Genomic DNA, 26,404 nt, shown 5'->3' on the forward strand with positions numbered 1-26,404 from the left:
GGGCTTCAAGGTATGAATTTGAGGGGCACATTATTCAGTCCATACAATGGCCTTATTGGGCCTATACTCAGGCCACCTCTCCAGAACTCTCACATGCCATTAACACTTACCCTCTACCCTCCACCACTCTGGTTTGTCCCTTTCTTAGATTGTACCAGTGACCTAACAGCTGTGATTTTATTCTCATCCGGGTGATGGCTTGCCCTCATAAGAATGAAATCTCCAAGACAGCAAAGAAGAATTATATCTAGTTTTGCTTATCGGTTTATCCCCAGGTTCAGTACTTGGCATATGGGCCCTTGATAATAGTTTGTGGAACAAATGAGAAGTTTAACAAAGGGCTTAAGATGTATTGTAACTGTGCAGGTCAACATGAAGATATAAAAATTTTCCTACCTAGTCACTTATTCAGACAATCAACATTTATTCAGCACCTACTGTGTGCTAGGTCCAGCGAATACAAGGATAAATAAGATAGGTAGATATCAATGCAACTCCTCTGCAGGTTATTATCTTATGGAACCACATTTCCTTTTGCCTTTATATTCAATCTTCAATCTATTTTTGACTAGATATAAACAAAATATCACAATGCTGAGCCCTTTTTAAATTATGTAATACTTATTTAACTTTGCTGTTTTATTACATGTATTACTTGAAAATCCTAATGTCAGAAATCAAAATTATTCCACATCATTAAAAGTTTCAAAGGCAATTATCATGTTTTCAGAGATGTGTCCTAATTGCAGTCCCAGGAAAATGACTGTCAATAAAATAAAATCTTTATAGTTTTATGGGTAGCTAAAGAGAGAAAATATAATACAGGTAAAGATTTTAAAATATAAAAATAATTGAAAGATACATACTCATTTTAAAAAGCATTCTCCAGGATTAATGTGACTATTAGATGAGTCTTTTTTTTTCATAACATTATAATATGAAATGAACTGGGAAGAAGCAGAAACAAAACTCATGTATCAAACACACACCAATGCTTCTAAAAGCCTTGCAAAATCTAATAAATTTAATAAGGGCAGAGTTTAGGAGAATTTACTGGCCCCAAAACTTGACTTCAGGCTGGGTGTAGTGGCTCAGGCCTGTAATCCCAGTACTGTGGGAGGCCAAGGTGGGCAGATCACTTAAGCTCAAGAGTTTGAGACCAGCCTGGCCAATATGGTGAAACCCTGTCTCTACTAAAAATATAAAAATTAGTTGGGTGTGGTGGCGGGTGCCTGTAATCACAGCTACTCAGGAGGCTGAGACAGGAGAATTGCTTGAACCTGGGAGGCAGAGGTTGCAGTGAACTGAGATTGCAAAACAAAAAACTTGACTTTGTAAATTCCTTTAAATTGAAAATTGTGTAGTTACTATTTTGATGTTTACCTGAGATCTGCCAGGCTCTCAGTTGGCTCCTTTACAGATAATATTCTAATCCTCCCAGTCCGACATATAGAGTAGCAATCCCCACCTCCATTTTACAGAAGGGAAAACTTTGGATCAGAAAGCTTAAAACACAAAAAAAAGCAGAGCTGAGGTTCAAGGACAACTATATTCAAGACAAGACAAACTCCAGCCAGTCTGACCTCAGACGTTCTCTGCACAATCCCAAGCTGCCTCAAAGCTATTAAGAATAGGCTCTGGCTGACTCCCTTTGTGGAAAATCTGAGATATAAATAAGTAAATTAAATGAATTAAAGTAGGTTTTTGTCTCTATTTTGAGACTGGAATATGATTCCTAAATGTGTCCTGGGGCCCAGGAGAAAGCAAAAGTCCTAAAGCCATTCATCCATCTCCATGAAGCAATTCAGACAATTTCCCCTGTGAGAGTTATTTTCACCTAGGCAAAGAGTGATCCAAGCACAGCCTCATGCAAGGCCAAACGTCTTCACTAGGAGAGTTGGGGACTGATCTTCTCTGATGTGACATCAGGAAGGGTGAGGTCACACTGTGAATCTTTCCCCTAGCCTGCTGCGGACCCTGGTATTTCCATGAGGAGAGCTATCCTTTTGGTTAAGCAGTGTCTACCAGGAATCCTTTTAAAATGCACAGGACCCTAGTAGAATACTTAAGTCATTAATTCCTTAGCTCATTTGGTTTGAGAGCAGTTAGCCAATTGCCTATCAGTCCTTAAAGGGAGACAAATTCAGCATGTAACTGGCTTTCCCTTTCTTACAAAGTTGTCAGGGACCAACCCTAGCTATGATGCAAATAGATCTTCCTCATTTTGCTACCAGTAGGAGTTCTGTATTTCAATGTTCCCTTCTGTAAAATGGGGATAAAGATAATAACCACCTCATAGGGTTGCTTCAAGGTGAAATGAATCAAGCAAGCAGCAGACACAGTTCTGCACACTAAGCACAGTGCTGAAAACTGTGCCTGGTAGGCAGTGATCACTCAATGTATGTGAGTGTTTTAACCTCCTTAGACCTTAGTTATTTCATTTCTAAAATGAAAGTAATAATGCTGTAAATTGGAAATGCCTGACTTTCCTTGATTTATCTAATAAATATCTATTGAGTGCCTACTATGTGACAGCCAGGATACAACAATGACTACCATGTACCCATTTCCTACTTTCATTGAGCTTGCACTGTAGAAGGAGAGACAGATATTATTTTTTTTTCTTCTTTTATCTTTTTTTTTTTTTTTTATTATACTTTAAGTTCTAGGGTACATGTGCATAACGTGCAGGTTTGTTACATATGTATACTTATGCCATGTTGGTGTGCTGCACCCATCAACTCGTCAGCACCCATCAATTCATCATTTATATCATGTATAACTCCCCAATGCAATCCCTCCCTCCTCCCCCCTCCCCTCTCCCCATGATAGGCCCCAGTGCGTGATGTTCCCCTTCCCGAGTCCAAGTGATCTCATTGTTCAGTTCCCACCTATGAGTGAGAACATGCGGTGTTTGGTTTTCTGTTCTTGTGATAGTTTGCTAAGAATGATGGTTTCCAGCTGCATCCATGTCCCTACAAAGGACGCAAACTCATCCTTTTTTATGGCTGCATAGTATTCCATGGTGTATATGTGCCACATTTTCTTAATCCAGTCTGTCACAGATGGACATTTGGGTTGATTCCAAGTCTTTGCTATTGTGAATAGTGCCGCAATAAACATACGTGTGCATGTGTCTTTGTAGTAGAATAATTTATAATCCTTTGGGTATATACCCAGTAGTGGGATGGCTGGGTCATATGGTACATCTAGTTCTAGATCCTTGAGGAATTGCCATACTGTTTTCCATAATGGTTGAACTAGTTTACAATCCCACCAACAGTGTAAAAGTGTTCCTATTTCTCCACATCCTCTCCAACACCTGTTGTTTCCTGACTTCTTAATGATTGCCATTCTAACTGGTGTGAGATGGTATCTCATTGTGGTTTTGATTTGCATTTCTCTGATGGCGAGTGACGATGAGCATTTTTTCATGTGTCTGTTGGCTGTATGAATATCTTCTTTTGAGAAATGTCTGTTCATATCCTTTCCCCACTTTTTGATGGGGTTGTTTGTTTTTTTCTCGTATATTTGTTTGAGTTCTTTGTAGATTCTGGATATTAGCCCTTTGTCAGATGAGTAGGTTGCAAAAATTTTCTCCCATTCTGTAGGTTGCCTGTTCACTCTGATGGTAGTTTCTTTTGCTGTGCAAAAGCTCTTTAGTTGAATTAGATCCCATTTGTCAATTTTTGCTTTTGCTGCCGTTGCTTTTGGTGTTTTAGACATGAAGTCCTTGCCCATGCCTATGTCCTGAATGGTACTACCTAGATTTTCTTCTAGGGTTTTTATGGTATTAGGTCTAACATTTAAGTCTCTAATCCATCTTGAATTAATCTTCATATAAGGGGTAAGGAAAGGATCCAGTTTCAGCTTTCTACTTATGGCTAGCCAATTTTCCCAGCACCATTTATTAAATAGGGAATCCTTTCCCCATTTCTTGTTTCTCTCAGGTTTGTCAAAGATCAGATGGCTGTAGATGTGCGGTATTATTTCTGAGGACTCTGTTCTGTTCCATTGGTCTATAGCTCTGTTTTGGTACCAGTACCATGCTGTTTTGGTTACTGTAGCCTTGTAGTATAGTTTGAAGTTAGGTAGCGTGACGCCTCCAGCTTTGTCCTTTTGACTTAGGATTGTCTTGGCAATGCGGGCTCTTTTTTGGTTCCATATGAACTTTAAAGCAGTTTTTTCCAATTCTGTGAAGAAACTCATTGGTAGCTTGATGGGGATGGCATTGAATCTATAAATAACCTTGGGCAGTATGGCCATTTTCACGATATTGATTCTTCCTATCCATGAGCATGGTATGTTCTTCCATTTGTTTGTGTCCTCTTTGATTTCACTGAGCAGTGGTTTGTAGTTCTCCTTGAAGAGGTCCTTTACATCCCTTGTAAGCTGGATTCCTAGGTATTTGATTCTCTTTGAAGCAATTGTGAATGGAAGTTCATTACTGATTTGGCTCTCTGCTTGTCTGTTACTGGTGTATAAGAATGCTTGTGATTTTTGCACATTAATTTTGTATCCTGAGACTTTGCTGAAGTTGCTTATCAGCTTAAGGAGATTTTGGGCTGAGACGATGGGGTTTTCTAAATATACAATCATGTCATCTGCAAACAGGGACAATTTGACTTCTTCTTTTCCTAACTGGATACCCTTGATTTCTTTCTCTTGCCTGATTGCCCTAGCCAGAACTTCCAACACTATGTTGAATAGGAGTGGTGAGAGAGGGCATCCCTGTCTTGTGCCAGTTTTCAAAGGGAATTTTTCCAGTTTTTGCCCATTCAGTATGATATTAGCTGTGGGTTTGTCATAAATGGCTCTTATTATTTTGAGATACGTTCCATCAATACCGAATTTATTGAGCGTTTTTAGCATGAAGGGCTGTTGAATTTTGTCAAAAGCCTTTTCTGCATCTATTGAGACAATCATGTGGTTCTTGTCTTTGGTTCTGTTTATATGCTGGATTACGTGTATTGATTTGCGAATGTTGAACCAGCCTTGCATCCCAGGGATGAAGCCCACTTGATCATGGTGGATAAGCTTTTTGATGTGCTGCTGAATCCGGTTTGCCAGTATTTTATTGAGAATTTTTGCATCAATGTTCATCAGGGATATTGGTCTAAAATTCTCTTTTTTTGTTGTGTCTCTGCCAGGCTTTGGTATCAGGATGATGTTGGCCTCATAAAATGAGTTAGGGAGGATTCCCTCTTTTTCTATTGATTGGAATAGTTTCAGAAGGAATGGTACCAGCTCCTCCTTGTACCTCTGGTAGAATTCAGCTGTGAATCCATCTGGTCCTGGACTTTTTTTGGTGGGTAGGCTATTAATTGTTGCCTCAATTTCAGAGCCTGCTATTGGTCTATTCAGGGATTCAACTTCTTCCTGGTTTAGCCTTGGGAGAGTGTAAGTGTCCAGGAAATTATCCATTTCTTCTAGATTTTCTAGTTGATTTGCGTAGAGGCGTTTATAGTATTCTCTGATGGTAGTTTGTATTTCTGTGGGGTCAGTGGTGATATCCCCTTTATCATTTTTTATTGCATCTATTTGATTCCTCTCTCTTTTCTTCTTTATTAGCCTTGCTAGCGGTCTGTCAATTTTGTTGATCTTTTCAAAAAACCAACTCCTGGATTCATTGATTTTTTGGAGGGTTTTTTGTGTCTCTATCTCCTTCAGTTCGGCTCTGATCTTAGTTATTTCTTGCCTTCTGCTAGCTTTTGAATGTGTTTGCTCTTGCCTCTCTAGTTCTTTTAATTGTGATGTTAGAGTGTCAATTTTAGATCTTTCCTGCTTTCTCTTGTGGGCATTTAGTGCTATAAATTTCCCTCTACACACTGCTTTAAATGTGTCCCAGAGATTCTGGTATGTTGTATCTTTGTTCTCATTGGTTTCAAAGAACATCTTTATTTCCGCTTTCATTTCGTTATGTACCCAGTAGTCATTCAGGAGCAGGTTGTTCAGTTTCCATGTAGTTGAGCGGTTTTGATTGAGTTTCTTAGTCCTGAGTTCTAGTTTGATTGCACTGTGGTCTGAGAGACAGTTTGTTATAATTTCTGTTCTTTTACATTTGCTGAGGAGTGCTTTACTTCCAATTATGTGGTCAATTTTGGAATAAGTGCGATGTGGTGCTGAGAAGAATGTATATTCTGTTGATTTGGGGTGGAGAGTTCTATAGATGTCTATTAGGTCCGCTTGGTGCAGAGATGAGTTCAATTCCTGGATATCCTTGTTAACTTTCTGTCTCGTTGATCTGTCTAATGTTGACAGCGGAGTGTTGAAGTCTCCCATTATTATTGTATGGGAGTCTAAGTCTCTTTGTAAGTCTCTAAGGACTTGCTTTATGAATCTGGGTGCTCCTGTATTGGGTGCATATATATTTAGGAGAGTTAGCTCTTCCTGTTGAATTGATCCCTTTACCATTATGTAATGGCCTTCTTTGTCTCTTTTGATCTTTGATGGTTTAAAGTCTGTTTTATCAGAGACAAGGATTGCAACCCCTGCTTTTTTTTGTTCTCCATTTGCTTGGTAGATCTTCCTCCATCCCTTTATTTTGAGCCTATGTATGTCTCTGCATGTGAGATGGGTCTCCTGAATACAGCAGACTGATGGGTCTTGGCTCTTTATCCAGTTTGCCAGTCTATGTCTTTTAATTGGAGCATTTAGTCCATTAACATTTAAGGTTAATATTGTTATGTGTGAACTTGATCCTGCCATTAGATATTAACTGGTTATTTTGCTCGTTAGTTGATGCAGTTTCTTCCTAGCCTCGATGGTCTTTACATTTTGGCATGTTTTTGCGATGGCTGGTACCGGTTGTTCCTTTCCATGTTTAGGGCTTCCTTCAGGGTCTCTTGTAAGGCAGGCCTGGTGGTGACAAAATCTCTAAGCATTTGCTTATCTGTAAAGGATTTTATTTCTCCTTCACTTATGAAACTTAGTTTGGCTGGATATGAAATTCTGGGTTTAAAATTCTTTTCTTTAAGAATGTTGAATATTGGCGCCCACTCTCTTCTGGCTTGTAGAGTTTCTGTCGAGAGATCTGCTGTTAGTCTGATGGGCTTCCCTTTGTGGGTAACCCGACCTTTCTCTCTGGCTGCCCTTAAGATTTTTTCCTTCATTTCAACTTTGGTGAATCTGGCAATTATGTGTCTTGGAGTTGCTCTTCTGGAGGAGTATCTTTGTGGCGTTCTCTGTATTTCCTGAATTTGAATGTTGGCCTGCCCTACTAGGTTGGGGAAGTTCTCCTGGATGATTTCCTGAAGAGTGTTTTCCAACTTGGTTCCATTTTCCCCCTCACTTTCAGGCACCCCAATCAGGCGTAGATTTGGTCTTTTTACGTAATCCCATACTTCTTGCAGGCTTTGCTCATTTCTTTTTCTTCTTTTTTCTTTTGGTTTCTCTTCTCGCTTCATTTCATTCATTTGATCTTCCATCGCTGATACTCTTTCTTCCAGTTGATCGAGTCGGTTACTGAAGCTTGTGCATTTGTCACGTATTTCTCGTGTCATGGTTTTCATCTCTGTCATTTCGTTTATGATCTTCTCTGCATTAATTAGTCTAGCTGTCAATTCTTCCACTCTTTTTTCAAGATTTTTAGTTTCTTTGCACTGGGTACGTAATTCCTCCTTTAGCTCTGATAAGTTTGATGGACTGAAGCCTTCTTCTCTCCTCTCGTCCAAGTCATTCTCTGACCAGCTTTGATCCGTTGCTGGCGATGGGCTGCGCTCCTTTGCAGGGGGAGATGCGCTCTTATTTTTTGAATTTCCAGCTTTTCTGCCCTGCTTCTTCCCCATCTTTGTGGTTTTATCTGTCTCTGGTCTTTGATGGTGGTGACGTACTGATGCGGTTTTGGTATAGGTGTCCTTCCTGTTTGATAGTTTTCCTTCTGACAGTCAGAAGGACTGTCTGTTGGTCTGTTGGAGATTGCTTGAGGTCCACTCCAGACCCTGTTTGCCTGGGTATCAGCAGCAGAGGTTGCCGAAGATAGAATATTGCTGAACAGCGAGTGTACCTGTCTGATTCTTCCTTTGGAAGTTTCCTCTCAGGGGTGTACTCCACCCTGTGAGGTGTGGGGTGTCAGACTGCCCCTAGTGGGGGATTTCTCCCAGCTAGGCTACTCAGGGGTCAGGGACACACCTGAGCAGGCAGTCTGTCCGTTCTCAGATCTCAACCTCCACGTTGGGAGATCCACGGCTCTCCCCAAAGCTGTCAGACAGAGTCGTTCGCGTCTGCACCGGCTCCTGCTACTTCCCCTGTTGGTCTTCAGCTGTGCGCTGTCCCCAGAGGTGGAGACTACAGAGACAGGCAGGCTTCCTTGAGCTGCTGTGAGCTCCACCCAGTTCGAGCTTCCCAGCGGCTTTGTTTACCTACTTAAGCCTCAGCAATGGCGGGCGCCCCTCCCCCAGCCTCGCTGCTGCCTTGCGGATAGATCGCGGCAGACTGCTGTGTTAGCAGTGAGGGAGGCTTCGTGGGCGTGGGACCCTCCCGGCCAGGTGTGGGATATATTCTGGTGTGCCTGTATGCTTACAGCGCAGTATTGGGGTGGGAGTTACCCGATTTTCCAGGTGTTGTGTGTCTCAGTTCCCCTGGCTAGGAAAACGGATCCCCTTCCCCCTTGCGCTTCCAGGTGAGGCGATGCCTCGCCCTGCTTCAGCTCTCGCTGGTCAGGCTGCAGCAGCTGACCAGCACTGATTGTCCGGCACTCCCTAGTGAGATGACCCCAGTACCTCAGTTGAAAATGCAGAAATCACCGGTCTTCTGTGTCGCTCGCACTGGGAGTTGGAGACTGGAGCTGTTCCTATTAGGCCATCTTGCTCCGCCCCCCGACAGATATTATTGACAAGTATGAACAGTCAGTGACAATCAGCAGACAAACATTTAGCCACATTGTTGCAAGTGCTTTGAAGAAAAAGAACTGGACCAGTGGGACTTTGGGAAGGTCTTTCTGGGGAAGCAGGCTTCAAATTAAGTTGAAGGTGAGCAGTTGGGCAGATGAAGAGTTGGGAGAGGAGATCTCCAGGCACAGAGACCCCTGTGGGTAAAGCCTTGAGGCTGAAGCTAAGCATCCCAGCAATGGTGAGAAATTCAGCAGGAGTCGCGAAGAGAATGACTGAGGGTGAGAAGGTGAAGGCAAGACAAGGTCATGTGCAATCAGGGCTTAGAAGGTCATATTAAAGATTCTCAACTTTATCCTGCAGGAAATACAAAGCTCTAGGGTTGTGAGCACAGAGGGATATGATCTGATTTTTCAACCTAACATGACTCCTACTGCTGCAGAGAGACTGGGTTAGCTGGAGAGAAAGGGTATTAGGGACAAGGAAGATGGGCTCAAAAGCCATTGTGATCATCCGAGAGAATGGTGGTGGTCAGAAGTGGGGTGGTTGGTAGCAGGAGTGAAGAGTGGGCACAACTGGGAATTATTTTGGAAGTGGAATCGGCAGGACAGGCACATAGAGAAAGGACCCTGTTGTATCTCCTCCCCCTCCTTCTTTGTGAACAACCCCATTCAAGTCACATGGAGTGACCAGAGTGGCCCTGGGGTCACAGGGGAGGGACTGTGCTGTGGGACTCTAGTTCACTCACTTCTGCAAACTACAAGGACAACCATATTCAAGACCAGCCTGGATTTGTGTTTCCAGAAACAAGGGTCAGTTTTCTGTGGTGAAGGGAGTTGTCTTGGGCAAAGGGACTGCAGACTACTTGGGGTCCATTCTGAGCATGCGTCAGTCTCCACTTCTAACCTTATTTATCATCAGGGATCATGAACACCTAATCGCAGGGGAGTGTAGGAAACCTTCAGTGAGGAAGGAAAAGCAGATTCAAGCTAAGCCTCAGGACAGCAAAAAGCATTGTTCTTGCGAGAGCAAGCACGTGTTGGCCTCTGCTATGAACAGAGGCAACTGTGGCCAACTCATGAGGACACGGATACCTTAGATCACTCCTCACCCACACAGCAAGAGGCCACATGGCTTGTGAATGCAGCAGAAGTGAGGTGAGCTGGCAAATGCTTTCAGGAATACCTGTTCTTACTGGCCTTAATCTAGCCTCTCATTCCTCAGAAGTTACCAATACCTCCAGAACAATTCTTTTTTTTTTTTTTTTTTTTTTTTGAGACGGAGTCTCGCTCTGTCACCAGGCTGGAGTGCAGTGGCCAGATCTCAGCTCACTGCAAGCTCCGCCTCCCAGGTTCACGCCATTCTCCTGCCTCAGCCTCCCGAGTAGCTGGGACTACAGGCGCCGCCACCTCGCCCAGCTAGTTTTTTGTATTTTTAGTAGAGACGGGGTTTCACCGTGTTAGCCAGGATGGTCTCGATCTCCTGACCTCGTGATCCGCCCGTCTCGGCCTCCCAAAGTGCTGGGGATTACAGGCTTGAGCCACCGCGCCCGGCCCAGAACAATTCTTTTATCCTTCCCTTCCCTTTCCACCCCTCTACTCTTTCCTATTCCCTCTTTAGATTCTTCTTTTATAATAGTAGATTAATGTGAATCCCAAGTTTTAAGGTTTTCTCGTCAGATTGGCAGAAGTTTAAAAGACTAATAATATCAAATGCGGAAATGGATGCCAGGAAATGCAACATTATCATTCATTTAGGGAATGTGTAACTTAGTGATGCCTTTTTGAAGAACAATTTGGCAGCGCCTATGAAAATTTTAAGTGTACATCTTTTGGCTGAGCAATCCACTTTCAGGAATCATGCATTAAAAAGTACTTGCTCATGTGCACAGAGGAGGATGTTAAAAGTTGTTTATAGCTATTTATCGTATAGTATAATATAGTACAAAGCTGGAGACAATTCAAATGGCCATCAATTGAGAGCAATTTAAATAAATTGTGGTATTATGGAATACTATGAAGCCAGTAAAAGAGGGAATATTGAACTTAAATGATTTCTGAGACATATTACATAAAAACAGCAAATTGCAGAGCAGTTAGAATACTGAGTGCCCACTGGTTTTTTTTAAAGAAATATGTATAAGGAAGGATACAAGGATGTAAATGCATGAAAGGAAGCTGGAAGGAGGCACTACGCTACTGGCAGTGGACATCTCTAGGGAGAGAAGCAGTGATTAAATGGGGGTAAAAGGGGGATATCCATGATCTCCCAGATATATGAAATACCTGGAGCAAATTCATAGAGACAGCAAGTAGTATAGTGGCTACCTTGAGCTGCAGGGAGGAGAGAATGAGAGTTACTGTTTAATAAGCATAGAGCTTCTGTTTGGGATGATGAAAAAGATTTAGAGATGGATGGTGGCAATAGTTGCAGAACAATGTGTATGTACTTAATGCCACTGAACTGCACATTTCTAAATGGTTGAAGTGGTAACTTTCATGTTAAGTATGTTTCATCACAATAAAAAGTGATTAATACAAATAATTTCATCAGGATTTATTTCCAGTGCCAGCATCTGAAGACAAGGAAAGACTCTTCATTCGTAACTAATGGCACTTAATGCCAGGAGGTCACTGAGGGATCAACACATAGGCCTTCCACTCATCAGACTCCATAATCAGAATGCTAACAAGGTATTTACCCGCTGAGCTTCGGTCCAAACTCCCAGGCTCAAGCCCCTTTGAAAGGGTCTGCTTTACTGATACAACCTTCCAAACTCCCTACATCAAATGGTGTGAACTGAGGGACAGACTCATAACTGTCATTTAAGAAAAAAAGAAAGAAAGACCACAATGATTTAACTCGGTTCGCAAATGCTCCTACTTGGAGTCTATAGCTAAGTGAATGCTCCAGCATTTTTATAGTATGCATTTGCCTCATTGCTGAGCAGTGGCTGGCTTTCTCCTTCTGTCAGCTGGCTTCTTGGAGACAAAGCCTCTAATGATACCAAGTTGCCTCTGCAAATGAGACTAGAATTAAACTACCTTGTCCCCAGACATGTCACATTTGGCATCTGCACATCATTACTCGAAGCTCATTCAACAAAGCAGAGGAATAACATTAATTATACTCAGCCAGACCACTTTGCAGAGAGAACCAAACAAACACAAACAAACCCAAGTCTTGTAATGTTTCACTGCTCTTCTATAGGCATCTGTCAGAATTAAAAAGAGGAGATGTTTATGCTGGGACAGGAAGACCGGGTCAAAGGTGAAGGGAGAAAGGCTCCAGTACTTACAAAGAACCCAGAGCAGGAAGGCAAATGTCATTGATAGAAAGTCCATCATTGCCACAGGTAACCAAATATTCTCAGCCTGTGATTTTTACAGGCAGGTGATTTATGAATCATGACAAAACAGAAGGGACATACCTCAAGCTAATGCCCATTTAGATGAGGGGATAAAATCCTGGTGTTTACTCTCGGCACTCTTAATATCTCAAATGAATACTAATCGGAGATGTTTATTGAAAATGAGAACGATGCCATTTTTCCGCTGTATCTCATGTCATCTGAACGACCTTGCACTTGAGAACTGCAAGGCAGGAATTTATTCGGTCTCCAGGAAATTGTGAAAGTCTAAATTAGCAAATTTGAGCTATCCAAGCACCACTTGAAAAACATAGAACAAAGCACTGAGGAAGAAGCAAAAAATAGCATTTGGCAGCAAAAGGGGCACAGCCTAAACTTTCAAAAAGCTGATATGGCTTTCACAACACAAAAGAGTAAAGGAAAACTGCATTTTCTGTTAAAAATACAGGTTGACTTCAACTCCACATAAAGGATGACCTCTCCCCTCTCAACTGGTCCAAGAAGTACTTAGAGTTCCAGAGGCCTTAGTGTGTCCTGCCCTGCCTCCCCACTCACACAAGAACGCCCTTCACAGCCATGCCAGGGTCTCAGAGCTCACTGCCCCACCTTGTGGGGGACCCCTCCCCCTCATGAGCTGAGATGAAATCTCTCCCCTTAGAGTTTACATCCCCAGCGCCTTCACTCAGTGCCGTGCACCAACACCAAAGTCAACTCCCTCATATCTGTTACTGCCTTTAAACACAGCTCTCATTTTTCCCTTCCGCAAACACTTCTCCAGGTAAAACATCCTCCGGTGGTTGGGCAAAGTGACTTTTCCAAGCACTAGACCTCTGCCATGAAATCCTAGTCAACATTTCCACCCCTTTCAGCTGAAGAGTTTCTTTGAAGCATAAACTTAAAATAGCAAAGATCTCCCTTTCCCCAACTAATACCACTCTGAGCTGTTAATGATCAATTGCCCTTGGTATGCAGGAGACTGCCTAAGGCAGACTTTGAAGTGAAAGGTTAGAAAGGAGAGGGAGAAGAGCAATAAAGTATCGGAGTATCATGCTAGGAGGGAGAAGCAGTGAAAACACAAAGATGAAGAGGGAGAAATGATTAGAAATAGCCTCAATCACAATTTTACCTCAGCTGGATATGATGCACACATATGCACAAACACACACACACACACACACACACAAACTCATTAAGTATCCCAGACAAGTAGCCAAATAGCTCAGTACACCACCTGACATCTTCCTTCTGACCATTAACGGATCCTGCATTTTCTCCATTTTAACATCTTAATCGCTTACCCATCATCTTCTTTCCATATGGGTTTAGAGACAGTGCTTGGTTAAAGAGCTTCCATCTCTTTATGAGCAGCCCAATGAAGATAAGTGGAATTATCAAAATTCTCTGCGAACTAAAGCCTCAGACTGCAGAGATTTCTCACATTGAATACTTTCTGATTGTGACCAGGAGCCAGATGGAATAACCTAATAAAAGTTCAAACCAGGGGCAGGCAGAGCTATAATGCATATGGTCAAGTGGTCTGTTCTGATATGGAAATTTCCTTGGCAGAATTGAATAGGTTCTATAGGCATTTTCCAGACTTTAATCTCTCTGGCTGATTTTTCAATTGCAAGTCTCCATCACCATCCCCCTCCCTAACCCCAAATCTGTGCTATAACCCATCAAATCAGCTAATTTTTTCTCAAGTCCTTTTGTCTTTACATTATTAGGAAAAAGCAAAGCCCACTTCTGACTGCAAATGTCAAACACAAAGTAATCATTTATTTACCTTTTGTCTAATATAATTAAAATGGGAACCTTTTTTCCCCTTGCATGTTGATAAGTCTTCTAAATATCTCATCACTTCAACTGGTTTTCTTATATTGCACTAAGTAGCACAAGGCCCCCCTTTCTCAAGTAAATGGTGATAAGGCGAATGAAAGGGGAGTATTAAAAAGGATAGAAGGAAGTCAGCTATGGATTACTCTGTCATCTCCTTTGGTAAGAAAATATTATGAATTTGTTTCACTTGCATAAGCAACTTTACAAAGCACTTTCACACAAATGACCTTGAGTCTCCCAACACACTGCAGAGTGAGCAGAGAAGTAGTTATTGTCCCCTTTTAAACACAAGAAAACTAAGGATCAGAGAACTCAAGGAATTTTTCCTATGTCACGATGACTCTCAAACCCAAACACATAGTCCAACTGGTATTTGGGATCCACCTGTCACTTTTTTAAAAAACTACTAGGACACCTGCCTGGCTCTAGCTTTCTTGCAAAAATAGAGATCCTAAGAAATTCCGGAAACTCTGGCTATGCCAACTCTCCTGACTGTGTCCCTCTCCTACTGCCCAAGGTCAATGCTAACACCATCAATATTTATCAAAGTGTTTCATTGTGTTCCGTTTGCCACCTCTTCATTCAGCCCTCATATGGGTAAGTCACCTGACAAATCAGTTTCCACTGAAGCATTCTCAGTGAAGCTCAAGGAGATTGAGTAACTTGCCAAAGGCCAAAACTAGTCCGTGATGGCACCAGGATATGAATTTAAAATTAGTGTAATTCCAAGTCTTATTATAGGCATGATAAAGTGGGATTCAGGGATTCCTAGAAATCCCTGATGCTACAATTGGGAAGTTACATTCTCTGTGTACATCATACTGGAGTTGAGAATTCTCAACATGAGAGTCTCATGAACTTTCTAATCCTACCATGCAAGATCCCCAGAGAGAAACAGTTTTGCACCTGGAGTGGCTCCTGTCACAGATGATATACTTTGGAGACAAAGACACCCAGGCAGAAGTAGTTTTGTACCTGGAGTGGTCCCTGTCGCAGGTGATGAGGGTACAGTTTCCATGAAGACATTCAGGTTGTGGCTTTGCCCAGAATAAATCTCAGAACCTCATTGTGAACCAAATGACTGACCCCTGTCTCCCCATGCCTACCACCCTGGCTCTCAGATGATGTGTTCAGCCTGAAACCAGTTCATCACCAGCAGGTACAGCCTGGTATGTCCAGACTCTGCTTCTGCCAAGATCCTTCCAAAGTAGCTAGAGAAAATTAAACTTATAGCTATATCCTCAAACAAACAGAAAAAAACTATTCTAGATTACTCTATGAAAGCCCCTAATTCAGGTTAACATTGTGTTAAGCACAGATGCATGTCAAGACCTGGTGCATGGCTACAACTGGATGACAATGCCAATCACTGCTTACTGCGCTCTAACTGCATGCCACACACTGTGGTAACCCCCTGAGCAACATTATCTTATTTACTCCTCATTAACCCCAGGAGATGTATATTATTATTATTCCTATTGTCGGTGAGAACATCAGAGCCTATAGTGATTAAGAAATTTGCCCAGAGTTAAGTAGCAGTCCAGCCAGGATTCAACTCCTGTCTGCCTGATTAGAGGTTCTGGGTTCTTACCTGCAGTATTATCATTAAATCAACTGGGCCTAGCCAATGAAAAAAACTCAAATGCTTGAGATGGGCTGGAACAAAACACAAATATTCAAGTGCTTATTTCAAACTCCAAGTCTCCCCAATGATGCTGGGTCCTGGCAAACAGACACTGAAAACAAGCTCCTTTCCAAAGTACTTTCTGCTCTGGGCCAACTCTAAATACCATATAACCAGACTTTCTCTGTGTATTTTTGGAACTTTCTCAGGCATAACAGGAATGAAAACACTCATCCACTGTAGGGGGAAATGGAGATGGAGTGTGGAAGAGATGCTTAGCAAGCAGTGCTGGCATCGGGGTGGGTAAAGGGAAGGGCAGCAGGGCTCTTCCTCCCTGTTTTGGGTGCAGTGAAACCCACCCCAGCTGGCCCAGCCATTTCCCTGAGCTCCTTCTCTTACTTTTTCCTCCAAAGCTTTCTTAATCCTTCATTTTCTACCTCTGTCATCTTGATGCAATGTTCCTTTTCCCTTGACCATGGCAATCAATGAACTGAAAGGAGACACAGATAAGAGGGTACCCAGAGGAGGGGGAATTGCATTCACAAGATGGGGTTGGGGTACCTCTGAACTCATTTGTAAATCTCCACTAAGAAAATAACAAGGCAGTGGCAGGAGACACAAAGCCCCTCTGGCCTGGAACTACAAAGCTCTGGATTCTAATTCTGACCAGCTAGGTATCACAGCTTAAGCTTCTGTTTCTTTGACTGGAAAATGGGAGGATATGGAATTATCTTTCAAGTTCCTCCTCAGTTCTGCACCCTAGAATTTCATTATGTGAACTATGGCCTAAAATATTATCATAAAATAACTGGTCCACTCTGATGAAATTATTCCTACGTGAGACCCAAACACCATTAACTACCCTCCCCCATGGGAATTGCTGATTTGGTGATTCGTTTAACTTGATCGCTATTAAATCAGGCTAGATGATTTAGGCCTTTAAGGTGGATAATTTTTTTCCTCTTGAAATCCCACTTAATCAAACGAATCCCATCATTGCCAAACTTCTGCTTTGAGTGGCAGGGACGCACCTCATGACGACGCTATTTTCCCATCTGGGAAGGGTTTCCAAGCAACAAGCGTGAATCATGTTTTCCATCTGAGTGTAAAATCCACCCCTTCTGGAGAACGTTTTGGCTTCACGTTATTTCCACACTAATGTTGATTTTGTCAGACTTCTCAGGCAAAGAGACAGTAAAGACAAATAAGAACAAAGTTTAGGTGCTAGGCATTAAGTATTTTCCTTTCAATCCATCTTCAGGGTCAACAGCTTCTCTTCCCAGGAAGGACAAGTCCTCTTGCTTTTAGGAGCTTATCACCCATCCTGGGCAAAGTTACAATCTGTTAACAAAGAACTATTGTAATCAAAGGAATTTAACAGAAAGGTTTCTTTTGCTGCTTGCCTGGGAAAGAAAGCTTTTCTTTCCCTAACTAGTTATTAAAGCACTTATGTTTAAACCAGGGATATTTCAATGACATCAGAATACGACCGACCTAAGCCTTTGTGAAAACTAAAATTGCCACTTGAAAATATTCTGTTAACTTTCCATTTTCTTGCATTTCCGTGTTTTAAAAATATCTTGCAACATTCTCTTAGTGGCTATCCTGATTCAGTTAACGGAAGGAACTGTTTTTGTTCTTTAAAGAAGGAACATAGGAACAGTAATATTCCTTGACCTTCGTTGAAGATAGCTATTTAGAATTTGCTAAATTAGACAGGCTGAACATTTCAGTTCTTTTGGACACACTCATCTGATAAGTCTTTGATGCATATCTCTATCGGTTTGTGGTAAGGGCAAAAATTAAAGGCAGGTGGGGAAAGCAAGCGGAGTGCCTAAGAGGCAAATCTAGAACATGTTACAACATTGTTATTATTGGCTGGAGTCAGAGCTCTGCATCTTTCCCCTACATCAGGAGTTTGTTTGGCGACACAGAGGGAGGCTTCTTATTGGATTCATGTCGGGCTGACAGTAGGCAGAAAAGAATGGCTCAAGATGAGAGGAGGGAGAGAAAGAGCATATCCCAGTGGCCAGAGAACAGTGTCAAAGGGAGGAGGTTTGTACAAACAAACTTCCTGGTTTGTTTGGACATTGTAACAACTTGTGCCTTAAATATAATCAAAGCTATCATTATCAGTGTTTAAATTAACAGCCCACCTTGAAGGTCAAAATAATTGTTTTTCTGCTACTTGGGAGATATTTATAAAGTTGGATCCCAAGACTGGAAGGTAACTTTAGAAATTCCAAATATGATTAAAATCAGAGATTTATCCCCAAAAAGACTTGCTCTGCTCTTGTGTTTGTTCCCTTCCTCCTTGTCGTCTCATGAAGTGAGCGGTTGGAGAAAAGACAAAAAGGATGAAGGGAAAGGGAAAACGGATCAGTAAGTTTAGAGAGCCGACTTTCTCCTCCTCTCCATCATCAGTGTCGGGAGGTATCAGCAGCTAGACTGACTACCTTGATTTTTCTGTCTTCCGTACAGGAAAATTCCCCCTTATTTTACTCTTCAAATTTATTCATATTTCCTTGTCAGCAGACTTTACCACTGACTGAAACAAAACATTATAAGAGCTCGAAAAGGCTCAGTTCATGCTCTGAGACTCAGACACATCCCTGGGGAGAAGGGCTTGCCGTCTCTGTCAACGTCAAGGTACAGGGCTTTTGCATGCAGGAAAAGGATATGGAATTGATTTCACATACCTCATGCTTGCACTGTTTGTCCACAAATTTTGATATTCACCTGGAAAAAACTAGAGCATATGTGTTGGCTCAAGAGCAATCTACTAACAAAGCCCTGCTGGCCCTCTGGAAGCAACAACCCTTGTTTGCTGAGTCACTCCCAGAAAGCCATTTCTAGGAGGTATTAGCCAACACCCCAAGTGCTGGAGGCTGCCCGGGGGCTGGAGTGTTGGGAACAGCCCAGGATATAGTTAAGGTAGACTTGGAGATGGGACACCTGGCTATGAGTTCCATAATGTCGCCAGGTGCCCTCAAATGCTCAGAAACTTGACACTGAGTCACCTCCACCATGTGCATGCCAAGCTGAGAACCACTTTTCTCTCCTGCTCAGGCTCCAAGCTTTGGACCCCACCCCCATTTGAGACTTGACTTTTGCTGCCACTCAGGGCACCAGGGAGCCACAGAAGTTGGCATGGGACAGGATGAGATACCTTTCACCTCTGTCGTCTGCAACCCTTGTGATCCAAGCTCTACTTGTTTTTCTCTTCTCCATAGCAGCTACACCATTTTACACTCCCACAAACAAGAGTTGTGCACAAAGCTTCCAATGTTTTGACATCCTCACCTACACTTGTTACTTTCTGTGTACAAACTTCACTTTCACAGTGCCTCCCATCTCCTAACTCCTACCACCATAATAAGAGCTAACTTTTGTTGAATGCTTACCTCAACCCAGGGGCTTTCTATGGATTATTTTAACAATGAGGAGGTTGAGACAGGAAGGTTATCTAATACAAGCAATCTGCCTATATTAGTCTGTTTTCATGCTGTTATAAAGAAATATTTCCTTTATAAATTACTAGGTAATTGACTTTAATTGACTCACAGTTCAGCATGGCTGGGCAGACCGCAGGAAACTTAAAATCGTGGTGGAACGTGAAGGGGAAGCAAGGCACCTTCTTCACAAGACAGCAGGAGGAAGTGCCAAGTGAAGCGGGGTAAGAGCCCCTTTCAAAACCATCAGATCTCGTAAGAACTCACTAACACGAGAACAGCATGGGGGAAACTGCCCCCATGATTCAATTACTTCCACCGGGGATTGTGGGAATTATGGGGATTGCAATTCAAGATGAGATTTGGGTGGGGACACAAAGCCTAACAATATTACTGCCCAACATCACAAAACTAGCAAACAGGGATTTAAAGATAGATTTTTGAACTTCTCCAACTATGCCCTTAAACTGTATCCTACCCGCTGTTGTTGAGATACTGATCACATCAGGGTTGCCCTTGATATAGATCTGAAACCTGCGTAAAAATTGGGCAGGGGTGGGGTGGGGGGTGGAGGTTCATGCCACAACCCTCAGGATGACCCTGGCTAGAGAGTACATCACCTATCTTCCCTCAGCGCGGGATCCTGGATGGTGGTCTTAAGCCATCAGTATCAAAACCACCTGGGAATCTTGTAAAAGACCCACACTCCTGGGCCCTGTCCCACACCTGCGCAATCAGATTACTGAGGCTAAGCCAAGGATCTTCGTGTTTAGCAAGCTTTCCAAGTGATTCTTATATACACTACCATTTGAGAATCACAGATTAGAGAACCACAAAACTTCCCCCAAATCGTCTATGGAACGATACTTGTTGACGCTTTTTTTCTTTTTTGGTGGGGGGAGGAGTTTGGGGAGGAATTTCTCATGTTGATCTATGAAGCATACCTATAGTGGTAACGAATGCATTTTAACAGAATACATCATCTGTTCCCTGACAAAACATTTTTAGGAAAGAAAAACATTCCCCCACCAAAAAAAAAAAAAAAAAAAAGATTGAAAAAATGGAGAAAATTCAGTGAACTACAAAGCTATTTGGTTTGTTTTGGTTTTCATTAGCTTTGTTTTGTTTCATTTCGTTTTGCTTTGTGTTCCCCCCCACCTTGAAATATTTTGATGTTGTAGCCTGCAGGGCCCACATTCCTTAAAATGTTTTTGCCCTGCAATTTCCGAGAAAATCTGGAGCTGGTGGTCCCACAGAAATAATGCCAGGGTTAGTCCCTGGGAGCTGCCCATAAGCTCCCAGCAGCCAGTGGGAGAGAGGATGGCAGCATGACCCCTTGTCAATAACCAGATATGATCAGTCTTCCGGAAAGGGGTTGTATTTTAGACATATTGTCATGGAAATGTAGTATTTCAGACCTGAAAAGAAATTTAAAGATTGTGAGGTGGAGACCCCAACTGTTATTGTCAAGGACTAGAGACAGGAGGAGCCCACCAGCACTGGGAACCTGGATTGGGGTTTCTGACTTCTAGTCCAGATTCTGGAGAGACCCCACCAGTGTCTCCTGAGGGTCATTTATTTGTACAGCCTGCCACAGTTTCATTTTCCTTCTGCCTCCCCTTTCCATCTGTGCTATTATTAACCTTCTCTTAAAACTAATGTTTTTAGTCAAGTTTATTCAAGAAGCAAATTTATAGAAGGTCCCAATCCTCCCTATCTAAACCCCCCAGAGAGGAAGGACCAGACGCATTTAGACAAGGCAGGGGATGTCTTATTACTAAATTCTAACTAGATATGTCAGCCCCCTGGGCTCTAAGCCTGGGGATCCTGCTTCCTCTTTGTCAAAAGGGAAGATTACTGGGAGGCCAAGACAGGTTGATCAACAGAGGTCAAGAGTTCGAGATCAGCCTGGCCAACATGGTGAAACCCCCATCTCTACTAGAAATACAAAAGTTAGCCAGGCGTGGTGGCATGTACCTGTAAACCCAGGTACTCTGGAGGCTGAGGCAGGAGAATCGTTTGAACTTGGGAGGCCAAGTTTGCAGTGAGCTGAGATTGCACCACTGCACTCCAGCCTGGGTGACACAGCGAGACTCTGTCTCAAAAAAAAAAAAAAAAAAGGAAGATTGGCAAATGCCAGAGAACCATTAAAACCATGAACCATGCTACTGATTAGCTGAGGCTTGCCTTGATTCATCTGAGGATTGAAAGAATTGAAAAGGGGATGTAATTTAAAATGTAATTTAAAATCCACTCTGCCTGCGGTCCTCTCTAGCCCACCAGTGTGGCCCATTGTTTGGTTAAGGATGCCTGCACTTTGAGAGCCACACCACACACCCCTGTGGCCTCAGGTTGTGTTCTACCTCTCCCCCTTGACTGTTTCTGTTTATGCTGTGCAGAGACACTAGATCCTGTCACACAGTGGACTGGCAGTGGTCACCCTTTCCAGATAAATGCATGAATGAAGAGGCAGTTTTCTCTTTTCTTCCCCTGGTGGTGACTCTCATGCCCTAAAACAGTGAAATGTACAAAGGTGAGAGTCTTAAACCACTCTTCAGCTCAAACATCTTGTTTCCTGCTCCCTATAAACAAGATATGATATAAATCAGTCTAGCATTTAAGGCCGTTCACCACCTGATTTCCACATGCTTTTTACAGAATCAAAGTCCTTCAGAGTTAGGATTAGATCTGGAGTCCTTTTGTTCCCAGTACTTCAGAATCAACCAGGGACACCAAACCCACCAGAGGTAAGTGCTTCTCAGCCTAGCTGCCCCTGGGAATCACTTAGTGAGCCTTGCAAACTCCCAAAGCCTACACTGCTCCCAAGACCCATCGAATCAGGATCTCTGGAGTTCAAACTGAGGCATCCCTAGTTTTAAAAATATCTCAAATAATTCCACTGTGCAGCAAGAGAACCACGACCCTGGGACCACACTTCATATCTACGGAAACATGATGTTCACAGGATGGACCCAGGAGACTGTATTTTAAATAAACACTCGGGAAATTGTAATATAAAATCAGATTTGAGAACTAGGACTAGTTCAGCTCCCATAGTCTATAGATTAAGGAACAGAAACCCCATGCTAAATCACAGAGCCTATATCGAAAACTAGTTAGTAGCAATACTAAAAGCAGAATCCATATGTCCAGATTCCCTGTCCCATGCTCCTTCCATGATGCTATTCTGCTTTCTAACCTTTCCTCACTCCAACTTTACATCTTCTGCTCCAGCCGGGCCCATCTGTCCATTGACCCCTAAATACATTGCGGCTTCTGTCATGTTAGTACCACTGACTCCACCTGGAATAGTCACACCATTCCTTCCAGCCTAACTCAGTCCTAGGCTTGGCTTTCTTTAAGGTTGGTCCCATTTCCTGCATAAGCTTTCTTAGCTGCCACTCCTGCACACTCCACCTCTCCCTTCCCTTGACCTCTGTAGCACTTACAGCCACAGCTTAGCATTGAGTTATTCTGTGGCAACACAGACTGGAAACTGCCAGAGGCAAGAGACCATGGTTTATGCTCTTCTCACATCCGCCCAGTGCACTCAGAATAAACACTCAGCAAATGCTCCTCCATTCCCAGACAGAAAGCCTCAAGACTCATTCAAGTATACCTTGTTGAAAATCACCTTTTAGGCCCCTTTCAGACATCTGTTGCAAAGAGCAAAAAAGAATTCCTTTCTGGGTTTCCTTTCTCCTATTTCCTCTTAAAAGAACGGCCTTGGGTTTATGACACTTGCAATTAAGTGACAGTAAACTTGATGCCCAGAGTATCTAACATTTCAAGAGATCAGCATGACATATGCATAGATATTATGCGTGTCTTCTTTTGTGTGCTGTCTTTCAGCAAATGTCAATGGCTTTTCAGAATAATAGACAATCCTGGGCTATTGCCACAACTACACATGTACTGCCAAAAACCACTCAGTTCTAGAAATATGCAGAAAATCTCCCTAATGCCTTGGGAAATGAAGGGACCTACAAATATGGCAGCTCTCATCATTTACAGCACTTAGCTCAATTACCATCTTCAAATCAAAAAGCACTGAAGCTTCCAAACCTGGAGCTCAACTTTAAGGTTCCTCATCAAGAAAATTCTGCAGTTTCTCAGTGGTTTTTATTAGAGCCATAGTAAGCTGTATGGATATTTTGTGTGTATAAAAAATGACTAAGCATGCCTGTAATCCCAGCACTTTGGGAGGCTGAGGCGGGTGGATCACGACGTCAGGAGATCAAGACCATCCAGGCTAACACGGTGAAACCCCATCTCTATTTTAAAAAATACAAAAAATGAGCCAGGCATGGTGGTGGGCACCTATAATCCCAGCTACTCAGGAGGCTGAGCCAGGAGAATCACTTGAACCCGGGAGGCGGAGGTTGCAGTGAGCCGAGATTGCACCACTGCAATCTAGCCTGGGAGACAGAGCAAGACTGTCTCAAAAAAAAAGAGAGAGAGAGAGAAAGAAAAAGTGATCAAGATATAAATGAACTTGTGAGTGGTTTACATGCTAGAAATCTGTAATGGTGCAGTCACTTGGAAAAATAATCTGTCATTTCTTCAAAAGGTTAAACATAGAGTTACCCTGTGATCCAGCAAGTCCATTCCTAGGTATAACCCAAGAGAAATAAAAACATATGCCTACAGAAAAAAAACTTGTACATAAATATTCATAGCAGCATTATTCATAATAGCAAAAAATGAAAACAACATAAATTTTCATCAACTGATGAATGGTTAAGTAACATGTGGTATAGCCATGCAATAGAACATTCAGCCATAGTAAGCAATGAAGTACAGACACGTGCTATAATATGGATGAACTTTGAAAGCGTTATGCTAAGTGAAAGAAGCCAGTGACAAAGGGCTGCCTGTTATATTATTCCATTCATATGAAATAGGCAAACTCATAGAGGCAGAAAGTTCGTTAGTGGTTTTCTAGGGCTGAAGGGGAGCAAGGGGTTGGGGAGAACTAGGGAGTGGCTGCTAACAGGTACAGAGTTTCTTTTTGGGGAGATGAGAATTTTCTAAAAGCAATTGTGGTAACAGTTGCACACCTGAATATGCTAGAAACCACTGAATTACATGCTTTAAATGGGTGAATTGTAAGGTATATGAGTTATATCTTAATAAAGTTGTTCCTTTTTTTTTTTTTTTCAGATGGAGTTTTGCTCTTGTTGCCCAGGCTGGAGTGCAGTGGCACAATATTGGTTCACTGCAACCTCTGCCTCCCAGGTTCATGCCATTCTCCTGTCTCAGCCTCCCAAGTAGCTGGGACTACAGGCACCCGCCACCATGCCCAGCTCATTTTTTGTATTTTTTTAAGTAGAGATGGGGTTTCACCATGTTGGCCAGGATGGTCTCAATCTCTTGACCTCGTGATCTGCTCACCTCAGCCTCCCAAAGTGCTGGAATTACAGGCATGAGCCACCACGCCCGGCCCCCAAAGTTGTTACATTTTTTAAAGTTTAAAGAAAATTGAAAATTCCAATTCCTCTTTAAACTTCTTAGTAGCAATATAATCTCGAGCAACTTGTTTAACCTCTCTAGGCTTCTATTTCCTCATCAGTAAAATTTACCTGCATATTGTAAGGATTAAATAAAATAATCCATATGGGGGTTTAAACTTATAGAAAACCCTCCATAACTGTAGCTATTTTTTCTGTGATTCCCTAATTCCTGGAGGAAGAGTGTAAATCTGGGAGCTTCCTGCCACAAATCTAACTGAATTTTATATATATATATATATATATAAAAGCACCAGCGATAACATCAGAAAAGGACTCAAATTAGAGGAAATCTTCCCCAGAATCATTCTTTCTCTTGGTCCGACAGCCCAACCCCACCTTCTCCTTGCCTCCACCCCATCACCAATGTGAAAAAATAAAAAGACTTAAAAGATCCCTTTCCCTGTCTGCATCATTCCCACTCAGTGAACTGCCATTTCAGCTGCTGCAGCGACATTCCAGAACTTCTGGAGGCTTGGAAAAACTAACCGGGAGAAGCAACGTGCGTTTAATTAAAGCAATGGGTGGAAGGCAAAGGGAAGAATGCTTACCTGCCGGGTACACCTCACACATCTTCACAGGCTCAGGAAAATTCCATTCTGAAGGGCACTGAAGCTATTACTATCTGGAGCAGCCAGCCAGTGAGAAATTATGCTCTGGGTTTTAGCTCAGCCAGCTTTCATTACTGTTGAGAAATATCACCATATAATTCAACTTAGCTCAAGTCTTACCTCCTCTCTGAAGACGTCTGGCCATCCCAATCCACAGTGATTACTCCCACCACTGTATTCCTGTAGGATTCATGTGATAACATGAAATCACCCAGGACTGAGGCCAGCACATTAGCGGCTGCTCAGAAACCATCTCCCAGCTATCCTATAGCACTTATTATTGGCACTGGCTCCTAGCAAACTCCACCCTGTGTTATCATTTATCTTTTTATATATCCATGCTCCATCTCCCCAGTCCATCTGTAAGTCTGGGGAGAACAGGGATCCTATGGTATGCTTTCCCTTTTCCCAGCATCATGAGCTCCTCTGGAATAAGGTGATCAATAAACATTTGTTTAGGATGATAACACCCATCCCCCATTTTTTGCAGGATAATGACTGCAAATATGTGGGAGAAAGTAATACCATAATATTTACACAACTGAAATGCACGTTTTGCCCCTGAGACTTCCAATGAAAGTTGCATGAATCAATGGGAGGATTGTTTCTTAAAACAGTGGAAGGAAGAAAGTTGTACTTAATTAATGACAAACTGTACTCAAAGTGTACTTATAGCTAATCTAGTTGACCCACTCCTCCCCAAACCTGCATCCAGTTGCTATTACGAATTCAGGGCTGAATCTAAGGAGACAAGGTAAGAGGCATTATAGAAGTTTAGCCAAAGATAGGTTATTGAGTCTGAAAGGAATTAGTTTGCATTCTAGTCCAACTTTGTTCTTTTTGGACACACAGAACAACGCTGAGCCTCAGTTTTCTTGCTTGGCTCTTCTAAGATAATAAAATACACATTTTACCATCATTGTGAAGTAAAGGCCCAATGCTCTGGCTGAGTGCAGTGGCTCATGCCTGTATTACTCCCTGGATTACTCCCAGCACTTTGGGAGGCTGAGGCAGACGGATCACTTGAGTCCAGAGTTCAAGACCAGCTTGGGCAACATGGCAAAACCCTGTCGCCACTGAAAATACAAAAATTAGCCAGGCACAGTGGCAAAAACCTCGTGGTCCCAGCTACTTGGGAGGCTGAGGTGGGAAGATCATTTGAGCCTGGGA

Source organism: Rhinopithecus roxellana, chromosome 14, assembly GCF_007565055.1.
Source record: "Rhinopithecus roxellana isolate Shanxi Qingling chromosome 14, ASM756505v1, whole genome shotgun sequence".
NCBI classification, from domain to species: Eukaryota; Metazoa; Chordata; class Mammalia; order Primates; family Cercopithecidae; genus Rhinopithecus; species Rhinopithecus roxellana.